Source organism: Coffea arabica, chromosome 4c, assembly GCF_036785885.1.
Source record: "Coffea arabica cultivar ET-39 chromosome 4c, Coffea Arabica ET-39 HiFi, whole genome shotgun sequence".
Taxonomy (NCBI): Eukaryota; Viridiplantae; Streptophyta; class Magnoliopsida; order Gentianales; family Rubiaceae; genus Coffea; species Coffea arabica.
In genome coordinates, this window is record NC_092316.1 from 10,316,625 (window position 1) to 10,327,209 (window position 10,585).

Here is a 10,585-nt window from a genome sequence, read left to right on the forward strand (position 1 = left end):
TTCTAATGGTTACTTCTCTACCTTCTTCCGTTAGATTTTCTTCATCATATATATATATATATATTTGTAAATATTGGTATCCGCTACATAAAAAATTCTACAATAGATTAAATGCAAAGCGGTTTGTTATAAAGCCTATAAATTTTAGCAACCGCAAAAGCATATAATCTATAGCTGAAACTTATGAAACTAGGCACAAAGGAGCTATACTCCTCTACTATAGAATGCTACCCTACATGATGGAATGGAACTTACGGTATGTGTTTTAGGATTCTTTTCCTACTAACTTTACTTTTCCTGCCTGTTGAATAAGTTGTACATGAAGTTCTAGACTGATCTTTATTGATATATGAGTTCCTGAGAAAACCTTTTAGAAAATTAGGTGAAATCCTTGTTGGTTACCATCTTAATAGATATTTTTATACTACATAAAAATGAGTTGTGGTCAAAGATTGTGTTTGAATTTCAACCACAAAGCTAGAGAGAGTTTGGAAATATGAGAATATTTGGAGTATCGTTAAAACATTGGGTACAAGTCATGACAACTTTAAATTTGTTGTAATCACTGAGATGACCTTTTACACATTTAAGGTTAAAAGAAATTTGGAAATATGAGAATGAGTTGAATTAATATCTCATTATTTAGATTCTCTTCATCGAACATATCAAGAAAATCTCCTCTGCTTACGCCATCAGCTGTCTCACCACTTGATCTGCAGGAATGTTTTTCCCCTGCACCATCCAACCTTTCTTGGACCACGTCCTCCAAGAACTCATCAATTTCTCTAGCAACACGATCCACTCTGGCATCGTAACCATTAACTCGATTAATCCACTTGAGACAGGGCACAAATTCAAATAAACTTCCTCCATTCAGTAACTTCAAGAATTCATCCAACAGCTGCTTGAATTTCTTTCCAATTTCACCTTCACCATATTTCCTCCCAAAAGCTGATCTGCATACAATATCATTAGTCAGTGAAAAAAAAATTTCGCTCAAATTCACAGGTGTTGAATCCAAAGAAGCGTCTTTAATCTTCTGCATCATAATCGACATTCCCTGTTCCCTTATATTGCGAAATGAATGAACCTTTTTGGTTGCTCAGGAGCTGAAGAGCACAAATGCTCTTTAACTGTCTCCAATACTCGCCATAGGGTGCGACCGATATATCCTTCATGTTATAGAGAAGTTTACTAGTAGTGCTCGAAAATGGCCTATTGGAGAAAATCAAATCATGGATTTTCATGATTAGGCTAGCTCCATCAGCTGATGAAACGACAACCGTTGGAACACTACCAAATTTAAGAAACATGAGTGGACCATATTTTTGGGCTAAGGAGTGGAGAGAATGGTGAAGCAGTGAGCTTAGCTGATGAAGATTTCCAATAATTGGAAGCCCTGGTGGCGATGGTGGCTGATTTTTCCTCGAAGTTGAAAATAATTTGAAGAGAAACCACAGTAAGATTAAAGGAAAAAGCGAAAAGAAGATTGGATAAAACATAAATATATCAATCTTTAGCTCCGATACCAAGCCTGATGAGCTTGCCATTGCTTTTAATCTCCCTTGTATTTTGCTCAGTATACAACAAGACTATGATTTTGGACCAAAACAGGAAAAGAAGTATGGGACAAGTTTGTTTCAGTTGGCAGTCTAAAGAGGCTGCAGGGCTTGGTATCTGTATGGATAGATTTGCAGAAATGAGACAAAGGAGGAATCGAAAAATAAGGACAAATCGTCACGGAAACCTCTTCGGACATAGTAACATATGAGAACAAGGACTCCTACTTAAGATTAAGTATTCACCAATGGGCTATTAGTCAATATTACTCAATTTCTATTATGTCTCCAATAATGTTCCTATATGATATTCTTACGGAAAGGGATATCTTTGGAAACGTGTCCTGAGGTTTTCGATAATTGCTGATAGTTCTCCTCCAATTTCAGTAGTTATAGTTACACCCTTATTTTCATATGTTTTTGTGACCAATACAAAATTGAGTTTGTTTGATGTGAGCCAAAATACCTGTTAAATATTATAAAGAGTCAACCTATAAAAGGCGACTGAAAATTATGATATTTCTAAATAACAAACGACATGCACAAATATGAGAATTCTAAAATCAAGAAGATAGACTATTTTTTAGTTTGATTTTATCCATTAATTCGTATGTCGTTTAGTGTAAAACTCTCCTATCCTGAAATGCCCCTTATAAACCATCATCACCTACATCCAATTAATCCTCGCATGATTCTCTACTATAGTTAGTGCCAACATCCTCTATCAGCACCACAACTATTGCCAATTGCCTACAGATAGGGCAATAGTGTGAGTATATTTAGTTTATCTTTTTCTGTTTTTCATGAAAAAATGAAATAAAACTTGTATACATTCAAGGGTAGGATAGTCATTCAAATTTCTCAAGGGAAACAAGTCTAATTATGTCAAGTAACTTAAACGACGGCTACTTTTATTTTAAAAAATTGAAGGACTGTTTCTAAATTTATCCCTAATAAATTTGCCGCCTTTTTGGCTTGTTACTTGCAATATGTGACATTAGAATAATTAATTTCAAATTTAACTTTGAAAATATCCATTCACTATCATAGTTAATTGAAATTTTAGTAGCATAAAATAAAATCACTACAACATGAGAAATGGTTTTTCCCTCTTTTCTTCTTTTGAGGAAAAATGATAACCAATTTAGTTCCTAAAATTTTTTTATAGTGCCGATTTAGCCCCTAAATTTTTTTCATATCCAATTTGATACATGAACTTATTTTGCGGTTTTAATTAAGGACCTCTGTGGTGGCATGACCACATAAAATTGATCGAACTCCTAATTGACCAATTAAATGGGATATTTTGAGAATGTCGCTCACGTGGTTGTAATAAATCAAGAAAATCATGCAAAAAAAAAATCACAAGATTAAACATTACGAAAGTTTTATTCGGAGAATTTTTACACAATTTAAAAGTTTTATCTAGTAGTTTTTTGACACAATTTAGTTGCTATATTACAGTCCCATGAGTAACGTTCCCATAATACCTCTATCTAGTTAATCAATTAGGAGTCAGATTAGATTTAGGTAATCATGCCACCGCGAAAGTTCTTAATTGGAATTGCATCATAAATTCAAGTATATGCTTCTCCTTGTGTTGCCCATTCTACTAATTTGGAAGCCCGTCAGAAGAAAGAATTTCTGTTCTGGTTTATTTTGGAACTCCCAACTAATTGTGGTACACTCTCCGTCAGGTATTAGGAATTCTCCTTATGTGATAAAATCCGTCGCCACTTAGGGTGTTAACAAGAAAATAAAATAAAATAAAAAGCCCGGTAACTTAGAGAACTGAATTGGTTCAAATAAACAAATAGGGTAATCAATTCAAGATTTTGAAAATGGTAAGGCTACCCAAACCTATTTGAATAGGTTAGGGAATGGCTTCTGACTTTTTGGAAATTGCGTTTATCCGAGCCTATCCACATATGTATAAGTTGGTTAGGGTTACTAGTAGCTAAACCTCAAGTAGGAACCATTTAGTTAATCACCATTAGTAAATCAAGTTAGGAATATATATATATATATATATATATATATATAGGCTGTGAACACAACAAGTTAATTTACCTAACTTCGCCAATTCTTACATTCACCACCACTAATTCCATTCACTCTACTGGCTCTTGTTTCTTTGCCTCCTCCAAAATTTCTTTTCTTTGCTCATAAAGTTTGCATTTCCAAATTTTAAAGCTTTTATATTTGGTTGTGGAGGAACCTGTTCGCATCACTGAAACACGAGTTTATAGTATTTTAAGAAGTGAAGAAGATAAAAACAAATGTTCGAAGTATTCAGTATTTTAATTAAGTAATGTGTCTTGATTATGTAATGCTTCAATTATGGATTTAGCATGGTGAAATCTTAGAATTGTAGGATTGGGTGATTTTGAATTATGCAATTTATTGGTTAGGGCCAGCGAAGTGGCAGATAGATTGGCTGCTCGATCCACCAACACCCAAGCTACTACGAGCAATAATTTTTCCATCCACTTAGGGTTAAAATTAATAGCAATCCCATAGACATAGTATATGCTAGCTCCTCTTTGCTGTGCCCATCGGGAAAAGTTATTCATAGCATCCGTCCTACATTATCAATGAGTATTGATGTCTTCTTTTTTTTTTTCCCCGAAACGGTAGAATTTTTTATTTCTACTAATAGAGAAATTACACTATTCGAGCAAAGGCTCAAATTTTTCTTCACAAAAGTGTACTGAAACATTGAGGATCAAAGAATTCCTCATCAAAATGTAAATGCATTGCCTGCTGACTCAGTTTATGACTGAGACAATTAATGCTGTCATTAGCGGACTGAAACTCAAATAAGCATATCGTAAACATTAAGCTAAGATCTGTTATGTCTTGTATGTGGGCTGCTAGTAGCATGTTGCATGAAACTTGACAGTTGAGAAGCTTGTAAACCTGTAGGCTTGGTGTCTGAAGTTTGATACTGAAGCAGCCACGTTCCTGAAGCTTGCAAAGTGCCAACCGTATAGCCACAAGGTTGTCCAATACTAGTGATCCGGTGCTTCTTTCTTTCATCAGCCACACTGCACTTAGTTGATGCAATCTGTTTTTTGCCGTAATGCCGATTCCCATGTTCAGACCCTCGAGATGCTGTCCCACATGTACACTAATGGTCAGTGTGTTGGTATCTTCAACCACCCTCTGCTCTTGTGCATCAGCTATATCTGTTTCTGAGATGCTCACTTGTTGTTCAGTCTGTTGGGATTTCAAATATTCCTCCCATTCCATAACTACCTTTGTAATCACTTTCATTGGATGTCTTTCTTTGTCCTCGAACTCTACTGTATTCCTGGCCTTCCAAATTTGTCAAAGAATGTCCACTGTCAATGCTATATGTTCCCTTCCTTCCTTCCTATCTGTGACTTCCATTAGCGTACTCCACCATTTCCTGAAGTCACTTGTAAACTGCTGTAGACCATCCCATTGCAACGGAACCATCTTTCAGATCATCCTTGCGGTCCTGCACTAGAAGAAAATGTGCTCCATTGTCTCCCTGTTTTCACCACATTGCTTACACATTAGGTCACCTTTTCCCGTTCTCCGAAAGATTGCCTCTCGACCTGGTAGCACTTGATGGAGACACTTCCATAAAAACACCTTGTGTTTGTGCTTTACTGGAAGACCCCATAGCTGTTTCCAGATTTTATTGATGTCGGGTACCAAAAATTCCAAAACCATATTAAAATCAAGGTCATTACACGGTTTAAGATAAGCTAGGCTATTAAAATCTTCCCAGTTAAATCCAGATGAACAAAAGTCCTTGTAGCGGTCTAAATCCATTGCTATTGATAATTATACTGGCGGCTACAACATTTCTTCCCCTGTTAGATCGTGATCAATGTCCTTGCAGCTATCCATATCTACTTACCTCTACTATTGATGATTAGGATATGACGAGTCAATGTTAATTTTGGATGTCGCTTGCAGCACTCTCATGCAGTAAATTTCCACTGATTACTTTCATCTCCTTGCAGCCCAAGTCACTGCAACTAAACTTATGACTAGAAAAATATTAGAATCCTTTTTGGATTGCATTAATATTTTGCACAAGTTTTTATTGGGAATATTATTTGTGGGATTAAACTTGTAAGGTGTAAAACTCGATGGACCAAACCTTACTTGGAACTTGCAGAGTTAAAACTGAGAGTAGTCAACAACTATAATGCGGAAGATTTAGCTGAAAATAGATGCCATTCCGATGTCATGCACCTAGATAATATGTAAAGAACATGTTCTGTATTAACTCATTATCGCAAAGAGCAGGTGATTTATATATCAAACTATGGAGTTTTTCTTAATAACTGAAATGTAAGTCAATTATTTTCCAGTAAAATTGTTTTTGGTTCGGAAATTTGTCCTAATCCCACCATGGTGATTTTCTACATGTAGTGAACTCCAAAGCAAATCAAGCGATAAACTTAAGAATGAACGGCCAACATAATACTTGGTGCACAATAAGTCGACTAAGTTCCTTGAAACTAATGTTGAGATGGAGTAAATAAAGTCCTTAACAACCCTTTAGGTTGAAGGTAAAAATAAAATGGGAAGAAGAGGGACCCAAAAGAAAAAATAAAACAAAGGGAGTGGAATTATACATTTATAGCATGAACAAAAGTAAGAACTTGAATGTGAGCTTTTAGGTTTTTTCTTTTTTGGTCCATGTAAAAGAAGATATGAATTGATGACTTTGCCCCTCCATAAGCTAGTGAGTAAAAAGTCAAAGGAGCAAATTGGTCCAATAATAAAAGTACGGCATTGTTCCACGTAGAGGTGCCAAATTAGCTTAATCACAAAAGTTAAGGGATAATATTATCCTAAATTAAAGTTGAAGAACCAAAAGTGGTCCCGTAAAAAGTTGGAAGATGATTTCGATCATTTGCCAAAAAAAAAAAAAAAAAAAAATCAAATGAAAGGAGCGCAAATGTAACATCTATTGCATGAAGAAAGATATGAAATTGAACATCTCTTGATGCATTACCAGCACCACAACTCTGAAGATGGAAACTTCTATTTAAATTGAATTATCATCATCATCATTATTAGGGCAAATTACATTTTACCCCCCCGGTGGTTAAACGTGTTTTTTTATATAATCCTCCTTGGTTTCAAAAGCTATACATAACCCTCTCATGGTTTGGATTGAAGTGTTAAAGTGATGGAAATAGTCATTCGTAACGGAATTTCTAAAAATGTCGAAATTACCTTTATAAATACATGACACACTAACTCCGTATGATTTTTATATTTTACTATATAACCCCTTATGGTTTAATGTTTTACCATATAACCCTCTTATAATTTTTAAAATATACACATAACCCCCGTTGGTTAATAAATAATTTTCAACTTTATATAAGGGTATTTTTGATATTTTAGGTGACTCCGTTACAAATAATTATTCTCGTCACTTTGACATTTTAATCCAAACCATGATAGAGTTATGTATAACTTTTGAAACCATAGGGGAGTTATATAAAACAAGGCTAAATCATAGGGGGGTAAAGTGGAATTTGCCCTCATTATTATTGTTATTTAGGTAAGCTGAATTATTATATCACCAAATTGTCACATGTTAAGCCGCATTGATATATCACCAAACTGGAGTTGCAACAGCAAGAAGAGGAACTTTTTTGTGAATTATTAAACAATGCATTCAGTCATGTCCAAATCTGTGCCATTAGCTCCATCAGACAAATAACTTAAGCATAAGATTAGCTAAAACATGCTCATCTGTAGCCATCGCGAAAGAGATTCCAGGACAACCGCTTCTTCCGGCTCCAAATGGAATCAATTGAAAGTCATGACCTCTGAAATCAATGCCAGAATTCAAGAATCTCAGGCCTAAACTCATCTGGTTCATCCCAGAATGAAGGGTGTCTTCCAATGGCAAAAATTATGGTAATGATCATAGTTCCAGCTGGAATGTCAAAGTCCATTACTTTAGCGTCGTCGATTGCCTGGCGCTATTTCAGAATGGTAGTTTATATCCGGTGGCTATTGTACAGCATATCATTGACACTATTCGTCATATTGGAGCTTCATGGAGGGGTGTACCAAAAACGTACGAAAACTGGAAATTGGTTGCTGAATGGAGAATTCCCCTGGAATTGCAGAAATTTTGGGAAAATATAGTAAATAGGGAGGGGGTAGAAAATCGAAGAGATTATAAATCCCAACTTGTGAATAACTCTGATGAACACCCTCACCTGACTAAATTAGGAAAATAGGGACAAATTGAATGAACACCCCCACTTGACCGAATTAGAAAAATGGGGACAAATTAAATGATCCAAAAAATGCCGAAATATAACCACTTCAAGGATGAAAAAGGGCCAGAAATCATCCCTACAAGGAGACAATTAGAACGGTGGTTTTCTTTTGTTTTTCTTTTGGACAAATTATACTTTACCCCCATGTGGTTTAGAGTTTTTGTACATAACCCCTCTATGGTTTCAAAAGCTATATATAACCCTCTCATGGTTTTGATTAAAGTGTCAAAATGATAAAATTTGCAATCCATAACGAAATCATATAAAATGTCAAAAATGCCCCTATGTAAAGTTGAAAATTATTTATTAACAATAGGGGGGTTATGTGTATATTTTGAAAATCATAAGTGGATTATGTGGTAAAATATAAAATCATACGGGATTAGTGTATTATATTTATATATTTTGATCATTTTAACCATTTTAATTTTTAAACAAGACTAATTTTGACATTTTCAAATGTTCTATTACGAATGATCATTTCCATTGTTTTGGTACTTTAATCCAAATCACGAGGGAGTTATGCGTAACTTTTGAAACTATAAGGGGTTATGCACAAAAATACTAAACATAGAGGGGTAAAATGTAATTTGTCCTTTTGCCAAATTTAAAGTTGTGGTTAAGGTGAGGAATCGCCGGACGAACTTAAGAATGCAGGGAAACCGTCGGAGAATTCTAGAATTTTAGAAATTCTGGATGGAGAAAACGATAGAGTCGTATGTTTAAGTTATGGAATTGCCACGAAAGTCGCTCAAAATTACAGCAATCTCCACCATTGATGCTATGAAAATTGATAACTAATATTGCTCAAAATTATAGCAATTCAATCAATTTTGGGTAAATTACATTTTACCCCCCTGTGGTTTATCCTTTTTTACATAACCCCCTATGATTTCAAAAACTATACATAACCCCCTCATGGTTTGGATTAAAGTGTCAAAGTAACGGAAATAGTCACCCGTAACGGAACTTCTAAAAATGTCAAAATTACCCTTATAAATACATGACACATTAACCCCCTATGATTTTTATATTTTACCATATAACCCCCTTATGGTTTAATACTTTACCATATAACCCCCTTATGATTTTCAAAATATACACATAACCCCCCTTGGTTAATACATAAATTTCAACCTTACATAAGGGTATTTTTGACATTTTAGGTGACGCCATTACGAGTGACCATTTCCGTTACTTTGACACTTTAATCCAAACCATGAGGGGGTTATGTATAGCTTTTGAAACCACAGGGGGATTATGTGAAAAAACGCTAAACCACAGGGAGGTAAAGTGGAATTTGCCCATCAATTTTGTATAATTCAGCAATCCAATTCCACTTATTCACGTCTCGTCTTTATAGTAGTAAGGATGTATATATATATATGATGATTTTGGACTGATGTGAAAACACAGAAAATTTTTCAACTCTTGAATTCTGAATCAATTAATAATAAGACAACAACTGGAGCCCGACATCACTACTTTCTGCTGATTTAATCAATTCAATTGCTTTTCGGTAAACTAATCCTTTGACTGCCGGCCATCCAGAAAAAATAAAATAAAATTAAAGTTTTGGATTTGCGGGTTCAGATTTTTTTTTGGTCAAAAATTTGGGGGTTCAGATTAACGTTTTGTGGTCGTAGTTCTATTTCTTTCTTGGTTGTATCTTGGATGAATATACTACTTGATTTTGCATTTTCTACCTCTGAGTATTGATGTTGGACACAATTTTTGTCTATAAATTTTTTTTTTTTTGGATAAAAACATGATTGCAATTTCGTTAACCTTCTAATAAATCCGCCATTAGAAATGGCACAACAAAATCTGAAGGATCTCTCCTCCAAAAGATATGAATTTTACCCAACTGAGCGCTTAGTACTTAAAACCCAAATTGATTAGATGCTAATATTAGCTATTGACTTGAGTAATGAATTGGGAATGCTGCATAAGAATACAAACAAAGAAGATAAAGGAAGGATAATGTGAGTGGTCCTTGAGGCCTGCCATGCATCTCTCATCTCATCAAAAACTCTGTGTCCAATGTAGAAATAATTAGACGAATAAGGAGTTGGGCGGCTAGCTTTCACTACTCCTAAATGGTTCACATTTGATACTCGATCTAAGAATTTTCAATGATCTAAAAACAAAACACCACATCATGATGTTTACCTTTGGCCAATTGCTTGATAAACACGTATACAATAAGAACTTATCTTATTCTTAGCCCTGCTCTTAAATATTAACGACTCCGTATGCTCTAATTAAGCGAGGCAAAATATGCTTCATCATTTCCGTTTGGATTAGCTGCTTTTAGAAGTGTTTTTGAAAAATTTTACCGTACCAGAGTTTTTAGAGTATATTTTGGGATATTTTTAGAAAATATTTTGAAATATTTATGAGTAGTAGAGTTTTTAAAATATTTTTTGAAATATTTTTTAAACATTAAAAAAAATTTAGAATACCTTTTAGAGTACGTTTTAGAGTACTTTTTAAAAAATTTTATAATATTTGAAAAACAGGAGAGCACAGAGTCTTTGATTCAAATGGATGATCATCAACACATTGCAGACATAGTCAAATCGATCATTTTCAGTCTTAACTGGTTGTGATAAGTTAGATTAGGTACTCTGTGCTTTTGCACTTAGTCAAAAGGGCTGGATGTTACATCATTTTGGAATTATTGAATTAGTTTATCAGTAGCATAAAGTGGTGATCCAGAATAATTAGCTG

General features: G+C 34.5%; 1 long non-coding RNA gene across 1 annotated transcript; it reads right to left on the minus strand.

Moving 5' to 3' along the window:
- Positions 1 to 487: 487 nt before the first annotated feature.
- LOC140005265 (uncharacterized) lies at positions 488 to 1,751 on the minus strand. The gene is made up of 2 exons (XR_011813060.1): positions 1,091 to 1,751; positions 488 to 956 (listed from the first exon to the last, which is right to left on the minus strand). It is a non-coding gene; the product is annotated as an uncharacterized lncRNA (long non-coding RNA).
- Between the last annotated feature and the right edge of the window lie 8,834 nt (positions 1,752 to 10,585).